At 30.0% G+C, this 4,398-nt stretch overlaps 1 long non-coding RNA gene across 1 annotated transcript; it reads left to right on the top strand.

Moving 5' to 3' along the window:
* The first annotated feature begins 1,515 nt into the window (after positions 1-1,515).
* LOC126775615 (uncharacterized) lies at positions 1,516-2,280 on the top strand. The gene is made up of 3 exons (XR_007669896.1): positions 1,516-1,628; positions 1,811-1,828; positions 2,146-2,280. It is a non-coding gene; the product is annotated as an uncharacterized LOC126775615 (long non-coding RNA).
* The last annotated feature ends 2,118 nt before the right edge of the window (positions 2,281-4,398 follow it).

Here is a 4,398-nt window from a genome sequence, read left to right as displayed (position 1 = left end):
TAAATAGTAAGAAATTATAATATTTCTTCTCTTTTTTCAGACATTTGTGGCACTGCAATAATCTTGCTAAATATTGTTAAATCTAAAGTGTTTCCTGTCGGAAACGTTTTTATTATATTAACAACAATGATTATAACTGGAATTGGTTCTTATGGGGGCATCGACCGCATGAAAAGGATAATCAACCATTTGCTTGCATTATATAAAGTATTTCTAACATTTAATAATAATTAAGTTAAAATTAAAAATTAAGCTCCTTCAAAAATTAGAGTATTATGCCATCTTGTAAAGGTTGTATTTGGCGGAATTTAGCCAAGTCATCATATTGTTATACGCACGTTTTAGATTTTTAAAATGAGAAACATATGTAAAGAAATAAATTGGCGTTGATCCACATAAGCAATTAAATAAATATTTATAGTTAAAATGTTGACGAAATGAGCCTTGAAGTTGTACTCCTCGAGTATTGCAAGTAAACTGTAATATAGTCCTTGCGTCGTGACAAAAATTAGAAGGCATTGTTAGCAATAACGAAACCATTTAATAATACCTGTATATTTGTTTTTAAAGCAAAGCATCATAATCCCCATCACTCGTAGTCTGCAACACATGAAAAGCTGCGTATGTGTTGCCATCGCATTCGCCTGTACACTCGACATTTGAAACCCCCGTTTATATAGTCTATTATGTACTAAAAATTAAATATTTTAGATTAACAACGACGTTAATAGCAATTATGATATAAATCGCAACAAAAGATTATTTGTGAAAATTCCTTCAGTGGCTCTAATTTTTTACACTGTACTAATTGCTTTAACCAAGTTTTTCAGTTTCAATCCGAAAAGATGTGAGTTTATTTAATTTATCTTTGAAGTTATTTGAATTACTTACTTTTAATATTTAATTTTAAGCAAGTAACAACCTTTTCAGTGTTATTAGAATTGTTAAATTCTATTTTTAATACTGAACGTTTTAAAATATTGCTGCTGGAAATAGAGAATATATTGATTAGTTTTGATGTCCACTGCGTACTGCAGACAATCACAATGAATCTGAAATACTTGAAAAACGAAGCAGATCATGGTAAATAATGAAATCATCAACTAAAAGACTTGTCGCTACAAAAAGGGCTTAAAGGCTAAATGAATTAAAAACAACACATTTAAAACGAAAAATGCACATAAATTTCTATGGATATCAATACTAAGGAAATGCTAAAAAAAACATGAAGTTAATTTTGTTTTCAGCCACAATCAACTTGGTGTGTCAACGTATCCATCACCTAACCAAGTCATATGTGTCTATTTGCGATTTGGTGAAACAACTGAACGCGACCCGCGGGATCATCATGTTTATGCTCTTTTCAGCGAATACTCTGTTTTTTATGTTCACCTTCTTCAACTTAATTGACGTTTTCTGTTTATATTGTACGTAATTCTTCCTCAAGATATATGCTTATATTTTGTTTTATTTGTATATTAATCAAAGGCTATTACAAAATCTTTTTTTCTTCTTCAGCGGGAGAAATGAATCAACGAATAAACATCTGTCTTCAGTTTCTGTGGTGTAGCAAATATTTGATATCATTCCTGCTATTTATTGAACCATGGCATCAAATACACGAAGAAGTAACTTGTGTATTTAAATTTATTAAATCAAACCACACCAACCAAAGATATTTCTAGTTCTCGTACTAGAAATATCGTAATAATTATCTCTACAAACGATAGATAGATGATCAGCTGCACAATTTGCGAGTTTTACGAATTTCCTTTCTGTGTATAAGTGACGAGGTTATTTTTTTTTACAGGTGACTGAGATACAAATAGTTCTGACTAAGCTTATATTTTATTTAAGCCGAGATGGCCCAGTGGTTAGAACGCGTGAATCTTATCCGATGATCGTGGGTTCAAACCCGGGCAAGCACCACTGTATTTTCATGTGCTTAATTTGTGATTATAATTCATCTCGTGCTTAACGGTGAAGGAAAACATCGTGAGGAAACCTGCATGTGTCTCATTTCATTGAAATTCTGCCACATGTGTATTCTACCAACCCGCATTGGAGCAGCGTGGTGGAATAAGCTCCACAACCTTCTCCTCAAAAGGGAGAGGAGGCCTTAGCCCAGCAGTGGGACATTAACAGGCTGTTACTAAGCTTATATTTAACATGACGCCAGTTGGTAAGCCCGTGCCTCTAAAACTGGACCTGATGTTCAAACAACTCCTTCTAAACAAGCCAACTATATCGCCTTTACGAATGTTTTCAGTCCAGCGATCACTGTTCATTAAGGTAATTATATAAACATGAAAATATTGTTTTTTTTAGAATATAACTAAAATGTTAAATTTTTATTTTTTTATCTTTTATTATAAGCCTTTTACGTGCTTAATTATTTATCTGACACGTAACTATTAAAATAGAGATGCTATATTAAGTAAAAAGATTCGTATCCACTTGATGGGTATGGCATTGTGCAAGCTCGACCTTACCATCAGGTGACATATTCTACTGCCGAACAGCAATACTTAGTATTGTTGTGTTTTGATTAGAAGTGAGTGAGTGAGCCAGGGTAACTACAGCAACAAAAGACATGGCATCTTAGTTCCCATGGTTCACGGCGCATCTAACGGACGGCTTATATTTCTCTCCAATGTTAATGTTTATGGTCAGAAATGACCTCTGACCATCAGGTATTTTCCGGTCAGCTTTCACATGTCAAAGTAAAAAAAAATAGAATCCAGATAAGCTTTATTTTACAAGATGAAAACCTAAAATACTTTGCATATGGTTATTAACTGTCAAAAATGTAATTGTTTTGAATATTATTGTTAAGACATACATTAATATTATTTTTTTTAATATTTTTTAGACAATTAATTTCGTTGCTACATATAGCTTGATATTAATACAGATTGCGAACAATAGATGGCAGAAGAAATTACAAAATTAATTACAATAGATCACAAGTACAGCTATTTTTTGGAGATCATTCGTGTGGCTAATTTATTATAATGGAACTGAACATCAGAAAACCTAAAGAAAATCCTTTAGGAACAGTTCCTAAAGGAAAATGTTGCTCTAAAAACTCGATGGACTTTTTCATTGAGGAAAAATGAAGATTCAAAGAGATTACCAAATATTTTATTATCAAATTAAAGTGGTCATGTGGTGGTTTGGATACATTTTTCAATCTTAATTTTTGGTTAGCTAAGAAATTCGTCTTTAAATGTAAGTGTGTTGGTGCTCATTGTGCTAACGCCAGACTTAGCCTAGATTTTTATTTATTCGACAACACCAACAATTATTACAAGATTATATATATATAATGATAATATTGACATTTCTTGGTACTTTCGGTGAATAAGTAGCTAATACTATAATAAGGTTACTAATAACAGAAAGGAAACATTAAGAAAGACACGAAAGAAACATAAAGAAGAATAATAAATAAAAACTAGGAACAAATGAAATTTAAAATTTGTAGCTAATATTAAAATTAAGACAGCAAAAATTGTTTCGACATTGTATTTCAGAAAGTAGATCAAGTTCTGTTGATTACTAAATGATAAATCACTGTGGGTACTCTTTCTTATTGGCGTTAATGATTTCGACTCGAGAACATAGTGTACAATACGTGGAGTACCATAAGGAGCGCATTAATGTCAACTTAATTTCTAGTGTTTAGTAATATTATCATTACCGGAATAAAAAAAAAACATATTAATAAATGTATTAAAGACACAAATAGGTTAATATGTTAGGAATAGACTTAGGCTTAGTACTGGCTTTTTGACATTGGTTTCTTGCATAAAATTCTACATAACGACGTCCCGTAATCTAGTAGCTTGGAGTTAACAGTATGAAAAACACCTTAAGGACATATTTATTAATAGATTTAAACTTTATCTAATATTTATATATGTACAATAAGTACATTCAGCTTATAAAGATCTTCCTTACCAATGAGTTTGTAGCACATAAATTGTCTACACTTTCGTATAATTATATAAACATAACACTACAAACTTATTGATCTAATAATATAGATATTCAAAACTAATTTACTAAATTCTTTAATGTACTTAAATATTTATATAAATAAAATAATATTAAAAGAATAATGTTTCTCTCAGCTATTAAATACTGACACATTCATTAGATTATTAAAAATAAAATGTTTCTTGTCTAGAACGTGGTTTCATTACAATTTTAATATATCAAAGAAACCTATACTATATTTATTTATTTAAGAAAAACCATCGCATGATACAAAATATTTTGACATTAAATAAAATCCATTTAATATTATATTAAATGGATTTTATTTAAAAAGCTATTTAATCAATGAATAATAAAGTGTGTTTTTTTTTTTAAATATTAAACATTTTGTTTAAA

This window comes from Nymphalis io, chromosome 18, assembly GCF_905147045.1.
Source record: "Nymphalis io chromosome 18, ilAglIoxx1.1, whole genome shotgun sequence".
Lineage (NCBI taxonomy): Eukaryota > Metazoa > Arthropoda > Insecta > Lepidoptera > Nymphalidae > Nymphalis > Nymphalis io.
This window is presented reverse-complemented; position numbering and strand designations above follow the sequence as displayed.